General features: G+C 45.9%; 1 protein-coding gene across 7 annotated transcripts in view; it reads left to right on the forward strand.

Annotated features, from left to right (window-relative positions):
- ADGRA1 (adhesion G protein-coupled receptor A1) overlaps window positions 1-16,178 on the forward strand; it is a 1,190,508-nt gene that overhangs the window by 1,123,647 nt on the left and 50,683 nt on the right. The gene's annotated exons all lie outside the window — the stretch shown is intronic.

Here is a 16,178-nt window from a genome sequence, read left to right on the forward strand (position 1 = left end):
AAATACTGAACAATGGGGGTAGGCTTGTACAATAGGGTTCCCGACATGGAGCTCTGTGGGTTGCAACTGTAGGGAACTACCGTTCATTACAAAGCCCCATCACCCTGCAGAGTCATCTTGCTTGCTGTCTAAACCAGTCAGGGTAAGTTCCAAAAATAACAGGGGATCAATTAAGCAGCCATTGTCATCCCTCCAGATAAGAATGAATACGAGTCTTTTGTCGTCCTCCGGTTTGTTCGCACATAGGCTTACGGCTTAGAACATGCGGGCAATGTCAAGGAGGAAGCATTTATATTTTGCAGAAATAAGGACATCCAGCCAAATCCATATGACACAAAAATCTTCTTTGAATTCGAATGAATGTTTTATACAATGGCTCCACGCTCGCCGCTAATGTTCCCATTGAAGATCTCGGAGTGGAGTAATTCCTTCAGAACATGGCATGTCACACACAGGCCTGTCAAGATGAAAAGAGTCAGTGTGGTTCTATCACATCCTGATAGCACTTCACGCTGTGGCGGGCCAATGCCATGTGCTGCTTCAGAGCGACGATCTGTGTGTGGAGCCTAATGCACCATGGCCCCTCCGACAGCGTAAATCTGCCTAAATAAGGATTGCGTCAGAGCCGAGCTCGAGTCTCCTTCGACTCCCACGCCACAAGACGTTCTTCAGATCCCTCATCCGTGTGAAACGTTCGCAGGTGTGTGATTATTATTACGTTACAAATCAAACCTTGATAACAAAATTGCGCTGTTATGTTGCAGTCGCAACCTGTTTAAACTGGAAGTAATGAAAGCATTAACTATTAGCTAGAGAAACGCATCTCGCTCCATTGGAAAGAGAGAAAAAAGGCGATGTTTATCAATTCAGGTCTTATCCAGGACTAGAACATTAAATTCTAAAAGGAATCCGCCACCGGGTTTTTGCCATCTAATCTAAGAGCAGCACAATGTAGAGACAGAGACCCTGACTCCAGCGACGTGTCACTTACTGGGCTGCTCAGTTCATGCGTTTTGTTTTTAACAAACCTACATTTTTCAAATAAAACTATTCCGGACATAAAAATGAACATTCATGGGTGGGATTTTTTTTTACGGAACGACATTTGCAGGATCCTGTATATAACATAATACCTGTTCTGTTTGCTGTGCTGGCTGAGCTGTCCAGCAATATGAGTATGAACGCCTCTCTTTCCCTTACTTTTAACAATTATCTATCTATCTATATCATATCTATCTATTATTTATATATCTATCTATCTACTGTATCTATCTATCTATCTATCTATCTATCTATCTATTATCTATCATCTATCTATCTACTGTATCTATTATTTATCTATCTCACTATCAATTATCTATCTCCATCTCTATCTATCTATTATCTATCTATCTATCTATTATCTATGTGTTATCTATCTTTCTATTATCTATCTCTCTATTTCTATTTATCTATCTATCTATCTCTTTCTATTATCTATCTATCTATCTATCTATCTATTATCTATCTATGCTTTTGCATAAATACAGTATATAATAAATGGAATGCAAGGTAGTGGGAAAGCTGGGAAACAAGTTGAATAAATATGTGAAGGGTAACAGAAAACTTTTGCAACAAATCTACAGTAGGAGGATGAGCGGAAGCGAAAATTGCACAGCTAATCTACTATATAAAACAATCAGGCAATTGAGCATAACACGTGGATGACTGATGTGCAGACATAGACTGATCTAGGCATTAAAAAATGCAGCAACTTACTACTGTATGATGTGAAGAGTAGTGATGGGCGAGCACTAAAATACTCAGGTGCTCGTTGCCCGGGTTGAGCAAATTGGAATGCTCGAGTGCTCGACCCAAGCAACGAACCCAATGTAAGTCTATGGGAAACGCGAGCATTTTTCCGGCGGCTCCCCTCTGGGGTTCTTTAGAGACTAGAAATTGTGGAAATCGATGGGAAAATTGCTCAAATGACATGGGAACAGCATGGGGAAGACCCCTGGAAGCATTTCTGATGAGGAGGAGGATAACAGCAAATAGCCAAAATCAGGAAGCATATACCCATGTTTGGGTGTCAAGAGGTGAATGAGAATATACCTCCAAAAAAAGACACTGTATTTGAGGTTATGTTTCGCTCTGTCTACTTCTATGTGCACAAGCTGACCGCCAGTGCGACGACCAGCCATAGCGCCCCCTCCTTGGTGGCGCAACTCTGCCCAAATTTCTTTTTTTTGATAATGCCTGCAATCCAGGCAGACTGACTGGGGGATGGGAATGGGCCCTCCACTGTCTGGTGGAAATAGGAGGCACCCAATCACGCACTGACTCTGGTTGTAGGCCTGACCTCCAGAGCACAGTGGCCAGATGACAGATTCAGAGGACTCGGGTTACTATAGTGGGCCTGAGGGCCTTCCGGTGTGAAGGGTGGAGGTGAGGACCATGCCACAGGGATCAAGGTCTGAGGTGTACTCACCACCTCCGGTTGCCGTCGTCTGACCGCATCCGTCCCGTGACAGCTGAATTCCTCCGCGGTAGCTGCGCAGACTGGCTCCCAAGGATGTAGTTCTGGCTCGGCCTTTACTTCCCGCGCGGGCTCCTCCAAGGCGTTCGGTATTTCCGGTCCCCGATGATGTTGAAGAATAGGCTCCAGACAAAATGGTTCCGGCCTCCACTGCTGTCCTGACTCCTGAAGATGTTGAGGCTGCGTCTTCCTCCTTTCGTCCGGGTTGGGTTTGCTGTTTCTCCTGCCACCATTTCCACTCCACACTGCCTATGCCCCTGCAGTGGCAGGTACAAGAGTGGTGCATCGCTGCCGACGCAGTGTCTCGCAATGACACCGCACAGCAGCATGCAGGGTCTTCTTCTGGGCCCCACCCATTCCAGGGTGTGGTCGCTTCCAGCCGCTCCACCCATTTCCTAGCAATCGGTTGTAGAGGGCGGGTTCTTCTTCTTCCCCGGCACACCCACCAGGGGCGGGCACCTGGATTAGGCCACCAACTTTGCCAGAATGCTTCTCACGCCATTTCTCCATCAGGACGCCCACAAAGGGTGGGATCAGGGCTGTTGTCCTTCCCTTGTGCGCCGTCTTCCGCCATCTTTGCCATCACGATGTCAGTCACATTTAAAGTTTTAGGCAAGTCCAGTATATCAGTCACATCCAGCATTTCAGTGACATTCACAATATCTTCATCTTCACTCTCTCTGGTCATATCAATAACATCTTTCACGGCATTCCCACGCTGCACGGTTGTGGGATCCTGCTGACTATGCCAAGTGTGAGGGAGGGCCAGGGCTGTAGTTGTGGCTGAGACAAGTGACTCTAGTGTGCTTTGGCCTCCCGTTACATGAATACAAAGTCCTCTCTGCAGCATACCTTCTGATTCACCTTCTGCACCATCAGGGTCCCTTCGGGCGGTCTGAGCTTCCATGGTTGTACAATAAGAGACAGAGTCCATTTCAAACTTAAAATGAAGAACTTTACTCTTTTCTTGATGCAGCACATTCTTGTCAGTTACAACATCAGCATTAGGTTCCACACAGTTCACTTTCTCCGCACTCCGTACACTTTGGTCTATATCCTTCAGTACTTTACTGGGTCGTACCAACTCTTGCAATAACACAGCGTCCTCCCTGTACAAGCTCGCTACTCCTGGGAGTTCCCTTGTCCATTTCACCCTGGAACGGAGGGCGCCATCCCATGCAATGATTTGCACATGATGTGTGACCTGTTTCCCTGTACTGGTCCAGGACCACTTCTCACGATCCTTCTCTCAACTGCGGTCACGCTGCTGCTTCAGCTGCACTTCTGTCCTTAAGGAAATCCGAATGACTGGGAATCTGCTTAACGTTATGGAGCTATGCGCCCAGCACGGGCACTATGCCCTTAACTAACTACAGGAATACACTTTATTCTTAACATGCCTAGCTCTTCATGAGTAACTATGTGCACTAATGTGCCCCATCTAGTGTCTGATTCGGGGTACTACACTGTTGTGAGTTCATTTTCCCCTCCGTCACTGAGGCCTGGTGAACTCCCTATTCTAGTGAAGGAAGGTAGTGAGCCTGATTATCAGGCACCTGGGACTAATGAAGACGATTGGCTGAGTGGAGTCACTGACTGGATTTAAGGCAGCCTACGCCCTTTCTTCCCTGCGGGTGATTTCTCTGTGGACTCTTGGACACCAGTCTAATTCCTGCTCTCCTAAAGCTAAGTTTTCTGTTTTGCCTTTTTGCATCTAAGATTTGCTTTTGTTTTTCTTGCTTTTTGGATTCTGCCACTCCCTGCTGGAGTGTGCAGTGTTCCTTCTGAAAGTACCTGAGTGCTGATTTAGTTTTTGAAGCTTAGTTGCTTCAGGGCCATTTTTATATCAGCTTGTTGGCTTTTGTCTCTGATAGGGTTTTGGCAGATTGCAGACAGCAGCCTTCCTATCCGTTCCTATCTAGGTAGTTTTTGGGCCCCGTCTTTGCTCAGGCTGTCTTTCTGTCTGTGTAAGTGTTTTCATCTTGCTTCACCGTCATTATATGTGGGGGGCTGCCTATTGCTTTGGGGTCTGCTCTGGGGCAGTTAGATTTCCCCTTTCCTTCTTTAGGCCTATGTATCTCTCCGGCTGTGATCGAGGGGTCTAGGTCATCGTAGGAACCCCCCACGGCTACTGCTAGTTGTGTTGATAGGTTCAGGGCTCTGCAATCTGATAGTTGCCAACTTCTCTGGTTTTCAGGACTTAGCTAGCATTTCTGTTTTTTGCCTCCTACGGTGACTCAATCATAACAGAATCCCCCTCCAAACCGCAGATACTGGGGTACTCAATAGCAGGAAAGAATTGTGTTTAAAAAAAAAAAAAAAAAAGGGTGTGTGTATATTCTTTCCTCTATATCTCTGAGGCCGTAGGGGGAATTTTTTTTTCTCTCAATGGAGATAAAGCAAGTGTCTGATCGTGTGGAGCAGCTCGCTGCTGAAGTGCGAGGAATTTCCGCCTATCTTGCTCGTTCACATGCTGTTGAACCAAAGATCCCCACACCTGATGTATTTTTTGGGGATCGATCTAAATTTTTGAGTTTCAAAAATAATTGTAAATTATTTTTTGCTTTGAAGCCTAACTCGTCAGGGAGCCCCGCGCAGCAGGTTAAAATTGTCATCTCTTTGCTGCGCGGCGATCCCCAGGATTGGGCGTTTTCTTTGAAACCAGATGACCCTATTCTGACTAATGTGAACGCATTTTTTCAAGCCTTGGGGTTGCTGTACGACGAACCTAATGCTATTGATCAGGCTGAAAAGACCCTGTTAGCATTGAACCAGGGTCGAGAATCTGCAGAGTTGTACTGTCAAAAGTTCCGAAGGTGGGCGGTCCTTACTACCTGGAATGATAGTGCCTTGGCTGCTCTCTTTCGGAAGGGTTTGTCAGGAGCCGTAAAAGATACTATGGTGGGATTTCCTGTTCCCTCTGGTCTGGACGATTCTATGTCTTTTAGCCATTCAGGTTGATCGGCGTTTACGTGAACGCAGGATTACACGAGAGGTGTTGCCACCGGTTGAACAGACGTCTGAACCTATGCAATGTGATAGAGTTTTGTCTAAGGCGCAGCGTCAGGAATTCAGAAGGCGTAATAAGCTGTGTTTTTTCTGTGGAGACGCCTCACATGTTATTTCTGTTTGTCCTAAACGTGAGAAACGCTTTGCACACACGTTTTCTGTTGGTGGGGTTCAGCCTAAGTTTCTTTTGGCGATTACTCTGATCTGTTCCCTGTCCACATTTTCCGCCAAGGCTTTTGTGAATTCGGGAGCAGCGCTAAACCTAATGGACTTGGATTTTGCTAAACGTTGTGGATTTCCGTTGACACCTCTGCAGACGCCTATCCCTTTGAGGGGGATTGATGCTACCCCTCTGGCTAAAAATAAACCTCAGTTTTGGACCCAGTTGGTCATGCGGGTCGCCCCAGATCACCAAGAAAATTGCAGATTTTTGGTGTTGCATGGTCTGCATGATGCCGTTGTTCTGGGGTTTCCCTGGTTGCATATTCATAATCCAGTTTTGGATTGGAAGTCTGTGTCTGTGGTGAGTTGGGGTTGCCGGTGTACCTTTAGTGAGGCTCCGTTTTTTTCCACCTCTCCTCAGTCGCATGAGGTTCCTGACTATTTGGCGGACTACTATGATGTATTTAGTGAGAATGAGTCTGCGTCCTTGCCTCCTCAGGAGTTATGACTGTGCAATTGAACTAAACCCGGGGTCTAAATTTCCTAAGGGTCGGCTCTTCAATTTATCTGTACCCGAGCACGAGGCTATGCGGTCCTATATTAAGGAGGCGTTGGAGAAGGGTCATATTAGACCATCCTCTTCACCCTTAGGTTCCGTTTTTTTTTTTGTGGCCAAGAAGGATGGTTCTTTAAGGCCTTGTATTGATTATCGTGCCCTCAATAAAATTACTATTAAATATCAGTATCCGTTACCCCTGATTTCGGATCTATTCTCTAGAGTCAGAGGTGCTTGCTGGTTTACCAAGCTTGACCTCAGGGGGGCGTATAATCTTATCCGCATTAAGCAGGGGGATGAATGGAAGACGGCGTTTAATACTCCGGAGGGACATTTTGAGTACCTGGTGATGCCTTTTGGGCTCACTAATGCCCCTTCTGTCTTCCAGTGCTTCATGAACGATATTTTCCGAGACTTTGTCGATAAATTTTTGATTATCTATCTGGATGATATTTTGATCTTCTCCAAGGATTGGGATTCTCATGTGGAACATATTCGGACTGTGTTCCGGATCTTGAGAGAGAATTCTCTGTATGTCACAGGATCAAAATGCCTTTTTGGAGAACAGAGAATTTCTTTTTTGGGATTTATTTTGTCTCCGTCAACTATTGAAATGGACCCGGCCAAGGTACAGGCCATTTATGATTGGGTTCAGCCCACTTCTTTGAAGGCCCTCCAGAAGTTTTTGGGTTTTGCTAATTTTTATCGGAAATTTATAGCAAAATTTTCTAGTATTGCCAAACCATTGACTGACCTGACCAGGAAGGGTGCGGATGTGTTGAATTGGTCTCCGGAGGCGGTTGCTTCCTTTCAGGAGCTGAAGCGTAGATTTACCTCCGCCCCGGTTCTGCAGCAACCTGATGTCTCACTCCCGTTCCAGGTAGAGGTGGATGCTTCTGAGATTGGTGCAGGAGCGGTGTTGTCCCAAAAGGATCCGGTAACATCTAAAATGAATCCCTGTGCTTTCTTTTCCCGTAAGTTTTCTTCATCTGAACGTAACTATGATGTGGGGAATAGGGAACTGTTGGCCATGAAATGGGCATTTGAGGAGTGGAGACATTGGTTGGAGGGAGCCAAACATCAAGTTGTGGTCCTCACTGACCACAAAAATTTGATTTACCTAGAGTCGGCTAAACGCTTGAACCCTAGACAGGCTAGGTGGGCCTTGTTTTTTACACATTTTGATTTTGTGGTCTCTTTCCTTCCTGGAACTAAGAATGTCAAGGCAGACACCCTCTCTAGGAGTTTCTTTGCTGATTCTCCTGTGGTGACCAAGCCTGCCACCATCTTAGGCGAAGGGGTAGTTCTTTCTGCCATCTCGCCCGATTTGAGACTTCCTCTGCAAGAGTTCCAGGAGGACAAACCTGAGCGTTGCCCCAGTGGAAAGTTGTATGTTCCTGACCAGTGGAAGAAGAGAGTGATGTCTGAAGTTCATTGCTCTGCATTGGCTGGTCATCCAGGTATTTTTGGTACTAGAGATCTGGTGAGTCGCTCTTTTTGGTGGCCCACCTTGTCTCATGATGTCAGGAATTTTGTGCAGTCCTGTGGGACTTGCTCCCGGTCTAAATCTTGTTCTCGCTCTAGTGGGTTGTTGATGCCTTTGCCGGTCCCCAGGAGGCCATGGATCCATATTTCAATGGATTTCATTTCTGATATGCCGGTCTCTCAAAGAATGACGGTTATTTGGGTGATTTGTGATAGGTTCTCTAAGATGGTTCATCTTGTACCACTCCCTAAGTTGCCATCTTCCTCTGAGTTGGTGCCTCTGTTTTTGCAACAGGTGGTTCGCTTGCACGGGATTCTTGAGAACATTGTATCTGACAGAGGAGTTCAATTTGTGTCTAAATTTTGGAGGACGTTCTGTTCCAAGTTGGGAATTCAGTTGTCCTTCTCCTCTGCTTTTCACCCTCAGACCAATGGGCAGACAGAGAGAACAAACCAGACCTTGGAGTCGTATTTGAGATGTTTTATTTCCGCTGATCAGGATGATTGGGTTTCATTTTTGCCCTTGGCCGAATTTGCTTTGAATAATAGAGCTAGTTCTGCCACTTTGATGTCACCTTTTTTTTGTAACTTTGGTTTTCACCCTCGATTTTCTTCAGGGCAGGTGGAGCCTTCTGCCTGCCCAGGTGTTGACACTGTGGTGGAGAGAATGCACCAGATCTGGGACCAAGTGGTGGATAAGTTATCTCTCTTCCAGGAAAAGGCCCAGCGGTTTTCCAATCGACATAGGACCATTGGTCCCCAGTTTAAGATTGGTGATATGGTGTGGTTATCATCAAAAAATATTGCTATGAAGGTGGCTTCTCCTAAGTTTAAGCCTAGATTTATTGGACCTTACAAGATTTTGGAGATTATTAATCCGGTCTCTTTTCGTTTGGCTCTTCCTGTCACATTTAAGATCCATAATGTGTTCCATAAGGCCTTGTTGAAGAGGTTTGTTGAGCCAGTTGTGCCTGAGGTGGCACCTCCGGACCCTGTATTGGTTGAAGGTAACTTGGAATATGAGGTAGAGAAAATTCTGGATTCCCGTCTGGCTAGACGGAGACTCCAGTATTTGGTTAAGTGGAAGGGTTATGGTCAGGAAGATAATTCCTGGGTCTCTGCCTCTGATATTCATGCCAAAAGATTGGTGCGTGCCTTTCATCGGGCTCACCCTGATCGCCCTGGTAGCGTTGTTGAGGGTTCGGTGACCCCTCCTCAAGGGGGGGTACTGTTGTGAGTTCATTTTCCCCTCCGTCACTGAGGCCTGGTGAACTCCCTATTCTAGTGAAGGAAGGTAGTGAGCCTGATTATCAGGCACCTGGGACTAATGAAGACGATTGGCTGAGTGGAGTCACTGACTGGATTTAAGGCAGCCTACGCCCTTTCTGCTCTGCGGGTGATTTCTCTGTGGACTCTTGGACACCAGTCTGATTCCTGCTCTCCTAAAGCTAAGTTTTCTGTTTTGCCTTTTTGCATCTAAGATTTGCTTTTGTTTTTCTTGCTTTTTGGATTCTGCCACTCCCTGCTGGAGTGTGCAGTGTTCCTTGAGCTCTGTCTTCTGAAAGTACCTGAGTGCTGATTTAGTTTTTGAAGCTTAGTTGCTTCAGGGCCATTTTTATATCAGCTTGTTGGCTTTTGTCTCTGATAGGGTTTTGGCAGATTGCAGACAGCAGCCTTCCTATCCGTTCCTATCTAGGTAGTTTTTGGGCCCCGTCTTTGCTCAGGCTGTCTTTCTGTCTGTGTAAGTGTTTTCATCTTGCTTCACCGTCATTATATGTGGGGGGCTGCCTATTGCTTTGGGGTCTGCTCTGGGGCAGTTAGATTTCCCCTTTCCTTCTTTAGGCCTATGTATCTCTCCGGCTGTGATCGAGGGGTCTAGGTCATCGTAGGAACCCCCCACGGCTACTGCTAGTTGTGTTGATAGGTTCAGGGCTCTGCAATCTGATAGTTGCCAACTTCTCTGGTTTTCAGGACTTAGCTAGCATTTCTGTTTTTTGCCTCCTACGGTGACTCAATCATAACAGAATCCCCCTCCAAACCGCAGATACTGGGGTACTCAATAGCAGGAAAGAATTGTGTTTAAAAAAAAAAAAAAAAAAAGGGTGTGTGTATATTCTTTCCTCTATATCTCTGAGGCCGTAGGGGGAATTTTTTTTTCTCTCAATGGAGATAAAGCAAGTGTCTGATCGTGTGGAGCAGCTCGCTGCTGAAGTGCGAGGAATTTCCGCCTATCTTGCTCGTTCACATGCTGTTGAACCAAAGATCCCCACACCTGATGTATTTTTTGGGGATCGATCTAAATTTTTGAGTTTCAAAACTTCTCTGGTTTTCAGGACTTAGCTAGCATTTCTGTTTTTTGCCTCCTACGGTGACTCAATCATAACACTACACTTTTCCTATCTCACTTATATATATCGCTATACATTAACAGAACATATACATAGATATACAGTAGTCAGACATTAGTAAGGGGGTAGGGACATGTATCAGTCTCTGTACCCCCTTACATCAGACTGCTAACAGGCAAGAATTCCGTGTCCTCACGAAGAGGATGACTGACCATGCTCTCCTCCTTTTCTTCCCTGTCCTCAGTTCATCCACGCTGAACAGACGGTATGACAGTTGTGCAGGTAGTACCATCTATAGCGCATGAAATTAGCTCCTGTTCTTCCTCCTCCTCCTCTTCCTCATTGTCACCCAATCCACGTTGAGATGAGATGCGGCTGGGCTGTGCAATCACTCTGTATGGTTCCTTGCTCCATCCCATCATGCTCCGCCAACAATGCATCCTTTTTGATTGTGAGCAGAGAGCGTTTCAGAACACAGAGAAGCGGGATGGTGATGCTAAATATGGCATCATCGCCGCTCACCATCTTGGTAGAGTCCTCAAAGTGTTTGAGGATGGTACACATGTCTGACATCCATGTCCACTCTTGAGGTCTTGTGTGAAGTCTGAACTAAATACCGATGGCCTTGTTGATGCTGGTAGTCAACAACTGCCCTCTACTGCTCACAAATCCTTTCCAACATCTGCAGTGTAGAGTTCCAATGCGTGGGGACATCACACACCAGTCGATGAGATGGAAGCTGCAAACACTGCTGAAGCACGAAAAGGGCTGAGGAAGCTGTAGCTGACTTTCTAAAATGGGCACACAGGTGGCATACTTTGACAAGCAGATCTGGCAGCTCCGGGTAGGTTTTGAGGAATCACTGAACCAAGAGATTAAGCATATGGGCCAGGCATAGTACGTGTGGGAGCTCGTCTTGCCTCAGAGCCATCACCAGGTTTCAGCCATTGTCACACATGACCATGCCTGGCTGTTGGTTCATCGGTGTCAGCCACAGATCTGCCTGCTCTTTCAGAGCTGTCCACAACTCTTCAGCATTGTGCAGTTTGCCACCTAAGCATATTACCTTCAGTACAGCCTGCTGCCTCTTGGCTGAGACAGTGCTGCAATGCTCCCAGCTTGTGACTGATGTGGTTATTTTGGAGATGAAGGCTGAAAAGGAGGAGGATGAAATTGAGGTGCAGAAGCTGTAGACTGTGGGGGCAACCCTGATTGATGTAGGGCCCGCAATCCTTGATGACTGGAGGACGTGCTTCATCCCAAGGTCTAACTGGGTCCTGGCTTCCACTATGTTAACCCAGTGTGCCGTCAGTGAGATGTACCATCCCTGCCCACAAGCACTTGTCCACGTGTCCGTGGTTAGGTGGACTTTCCCAGTAACTGCATTGTTGAGGGCATGACTAATATGGGACACGTGTTTGTGTAATGCGGGGATGGCATACCGAAAGAAATAGTGGCTGTTGGGGACAGAGTACTTTGGGATGGCAGTTACCTTCAGGTTGCGGAAAGCTCCATCTCCATGAGCCTAAAAGGCAGCATTTCGAGCGCAAGCAGTCGCAAAATGTGGGAATTTAGTAGTGCGGCCTGTGGGGCGTTGGCTGAGTATTTACGCTTGCATTCCAAGGACTGGGGTATGGACAACTTAACGCTGCACTGGGACAAGGACGTGGACGTGCTTGCTGATGGTGATAGTTGAGTATGTGGATCGACAGGTGCAGGGCAGGAGGCATCTTTGCCTGCACCATGGACAGGGGATTGGCTTGCATGCACAAAAGCGGAAGAAGCAGTGGTGTCACCCGCCGTCACTGTTCCTGGACCCTGGGCTTTGGCCCACAATGTCAGGTGCTTTACTGTCATGTGCCTGATCATGCTGGTGGTGGTCAGGCTAGTAGTTTTTCCACCCCTGCTGATGCTGGCATGGCAAGTAGTGCAAATGGCCTTTTTGGGGTTATTGATGGAGTCTTTAAAAAACAACCAGACTTAGAAAGACCCTAGCAGTTGAACTGGCAACTTCCATCGTGTTGGTGTTACGGGAAACGGTTGCCCGCCTTCTGTCTGCAGCCACCACACTGCTTCTTACTGCCAGTTGGGGTGCTGCGCCTCCCTTCCTCTGCGTCCTCGCTCTGCATGTCCTCCTGCCAGGTTGGGTCAGTTACTATATCATCCACCACCTTGTCTTCCACTTCGGCACCCTGGTCCTCCTCCTGACTTTCTGGCAATTGTGTTTCATCATTGTCTCTTGTGACACTTTCCCAACGTTGCCTTCCTGTGACCGTGGCTGCTCAAATATTTGGGCATCGCTACATGCGATCTCCTCTTGTCTCGCTTCAAGTGGACCGGAGGAGAGTCCCGAATCTATAAATGGAAAAGTGAACATCTCTTCGGAGTGTCCAAGTGTGAGATCAGTTGTCTCCGGGCACTCGGAAGGGTGAGGAATACGCGGTCCGGGCTCATGTGCACAGGTAGCAAAGTGACTGGAAGCATTATCCACTATCCAACCAACAACCTTTTGACACTGCTCTGGATTCAATAGTGGTGTGCTGCGGTCCCCTAGTAATTGGGACAGGAAGGTTGGGCGAGAAGATGTGGGTGTTTGTTGAGGCATGATTTCAGCTTGCCCACGACCTCGGCCTCAACCTCTGAAAGCACCATCACCATCACGTTCAGTTCCCTGTCCCTTGCCATGCACCTTGCCAATTTTAAATGGAGAACAATATTTTCCATGTTCACTACAAATGTCTGAATTTGGAGTGAACTTATATGTGATCCGGTGACGGACAAATCACAGTTTTAAATAGATGCCTGTAGGTAACTATTTTTACAACCAAACTGGTGTCAATACCTTCGCTGACACACTGCAACAAAATTTAAATGAAGACCAGAAATGGCAGAATTTTGAGCGCAATTTTAATCTCTGATCCATGTGACGGAAATCCACAGTTTTAAATAGCTGGGCTGTAGGTAACTATTTATACCAGCAAACTGGTGTCAATAACTTCACTAACACACTGCAACAAAATTTAAATGGAGGCCAGAAATGGCAAAATTTTGAGTGCAATTTTTTTATCTCTGATCCATGTGATGGACAGACCACAGTTTTACATAGATGGATTTTTAGCGCCGTAATATGGAAAGGATCTGGCTGTTTTATGCATTGCCAACAAACAAATGGAACAGAGTTCTCTGGATTGCTTTTTAAGAAAATAATCAGGATTAAGATCCAAAAAAAAATTATTCCTGGCCCCTGATACCTGGGGCTATGTCTAGAAATAACTGTAAAACCAGCAGCAGGAGACAGAACTGGAATGGACCCTCTTGCGATATGCACTGTAGTTTGCCAAATACACTGCCTGCCTGCCTAGCACTGATATTTATGCAGCTGAATTAGTCCTCAGAAGGACTGTTAGTTGAGATGGATCTGTAAAAATGGTAATCGCTTAGCTTGGGGCGCTGCGTGGGGAACACAAAAGCAGCAAGTAAAAAGACATTACCACCTCTTTGTCTAAACAGTAAAATAGTAATTATAAATATATAAATATTTTCACTAAAAATTGTGTCCTAAAGTTCAAAAACAAACACCCTAAAATTTGACATACAATACCCATAAAAAGTAATAGACAAGATTAAAACCCTAATGTGCCTGAAGGAATAAGCTCAGGGGAGTTTTAAGATAAAACACAATTATGTTAACCGGACAAATACCTTTCAACATCAGAATAAGACCATGTTCAGACGGTGCTCTGTAATCCCAATTCAGGGCTGAATACACAGAGTGGCTGCTCCCACTGGAAGCAGAAGGTCCTTGTGCTGAAGAAGTATTCCGTTGTAATCCAAGTGAAAAAACGTCCAAAATTGGTATCGAGGGTTAAATGATAGAATGCCCCCTAATGTGATGGCAGGTAAATGACGATGCCCCAGCCGGTGACAATCGTCCACCTTGTTAGCAAAATCACACAGCAGCACAGCGACAGATACACTGTGTAATGGCTGAAAGCCGGCAAGGAACAGGACCTTGCGTGACATCACAATCACGTGATAGGTCACGTGATCGGCTAAGGAGCGCTAGAAGGACCAAATTTCCTTCGAAGGAAGCTGTAGTCTTCTGAAACGCGTAGGAAATTTGGTCCTTCTAGCGCTCCTTAGCCGATCACGTGACCTATCACGTGATTGTGACGTCACGCAAGGTCCTGTTCCTTGCCGGCTTTCAGCCTTTACACAGCGTGTCTGTCGCTGTGCTGCAAGATGGATATGTGTCTAATATATTGTGCTATACCTACACTAAGACACAAGCAAATCTCTCCCTAGCTCAGCAGCAACTCTTCCTACACTGCCTGATTCCGTAGTAGACTGTGAAGAGCATGGCGGTGCCAGGTCTAATATAGACTAGATGATGCTGTGCGGCCAGCCAATCACTGTAATGCCACAACCAACATGGCTGCGGCATTACAGTGTGTGGCATTCAATCCCTGCATGTTCATTGGCTCTCTAAAGAGGGCCAAACATGAAGGGCGGGGACCCAAGATCCTTACAAGCAACCCCGAAAATACTCGGCGAGCTCCGAGCATCTCGAGCAGTGAGATGCTCAAGTGAGCACTGAGTAGTGGCGAACATGCTCGCTCATCACTAGTGAAGAGGTGATTTGCAGCAGGATGACCTGTCTGGGTAAAACGCAGAGGTAGCATCAGGCTTGTATGGACATTTCTCCAGTTCTTTTAATCCGTCCTGCTTGTCTGTAACTAAAGATGGATTAGCATTCACAACAGGCAGTGGAAAGTTACTCAAATGGCAGACATCTAGTAGTTGTAGCTTTAGGCCACATTCACATGTTCAGTATTTTACATCATTATTTATAAGCCAAAACCAGAAAACCAGGAGTGGGTGATAAATACAGAAGTGGTGACGTGTTTCTATTATACTTTTTTTGTGATTGTTCCACTCCTGGCTCTGACTTACAAATATTGATGTAAAATACTGACCAAATACTGACCGTGTGAAGGTGGCCTTAGAGAAATTTTTCACTAAAACAAAACTTTTTTTGTCAATGAAATGATATTAGACTTTTGACCTAGGCTGCATTAGCAATCTAACAATGGTAGCCATTTCAACACAATTTAATTCTGCTTTGTTTTCCTGAAAAAAAAGTTCCCTCTTTTCCATGGACTGTGTCCGGTATTGATGCTCATCCCTTTGTGAATAAGACTGAGTTGCAATACCATATGCATCCTATGGACAGGAGTGGCGCTGTTTCTGAAAAGGAGCAAAATTATTGTATCTATCCGTTTAACAATATGCACTATATAAGAAATAGTAGACTGGTCTCCGCACTTTCTGTGCCATTCACTCCCCCGGCCATGACTAGGACAAGCCACAATGAATTTGTCACCGATCATATTTGTCTTTCAGGCATCAACCTGTTAAAATTGATTCAGCAAGACCAATGCTAAAATGTAAGCACCCTGAAGGAGACGTCTCTCATTGTCATTGTACTTGTAATTTTTAGAGCACGAATCTGGATCCGAGCACAATACAGAGACGTTGTATAGAAGACACTCTTCTTCAGCGTTGCCTATTTTTAGCATACTTAACAATGGAAGCAGAAAACAGAAGCACCAACAATTTATTGAAGAGCTTCAACAAGAGAATCATTGGCTGCAAATGATAAAAGTGATCACTTAAAATGCGCTACTCTCACTCTCTAAGGGAAGAAAATCAGGCCGGCGTCACATTTAGCTTGTTGTTTGACTCTCATTTTTCTAAGTTGGATATTTCTGCTCAAAAAATGAATCTTAAAGGAACGCTCCAAGTAAAACTTATGTATTGTGTTATGCCTAGTGCGAGGCCTGAGGCGGCTGTCAATGGCACAAAGGTCAACCTGATGAGACTCAGATACCAGAGGCAGGCGCAGACTGTACTGTGATGTCAGGGAAGGAAGAAGAGGAGGGTGACTCTCAGGGTGATGAGTGTGAGAACGGAGAGGATGATAATGAGGTTGTACATCCCACTTGGTGTGAACCCAGAGGTACACTGCTGGGCAGCTCAGCAGAGGAGGTGGAGGAGGAGGAAGACAAGGAGGTGACATTAGGACTTCCCACACAAGCAC

This window comes from Dendrobates tinctorius, unplaced genomic scaffold (genome assembly GCF_039654945.1).
Source record: "Dendrobates tinctorius isolate UK_male_01 unplaced genomic scaffold, ASM3965494v1 ptg000147l, whole genome shotgun sequence".
Lineage (NCBI taxonomy): Eukaryota > Metazoa > Chordata > Amphibia > Anura > Dendrobatidae > Dendrobates > Dendrobates tinctorius.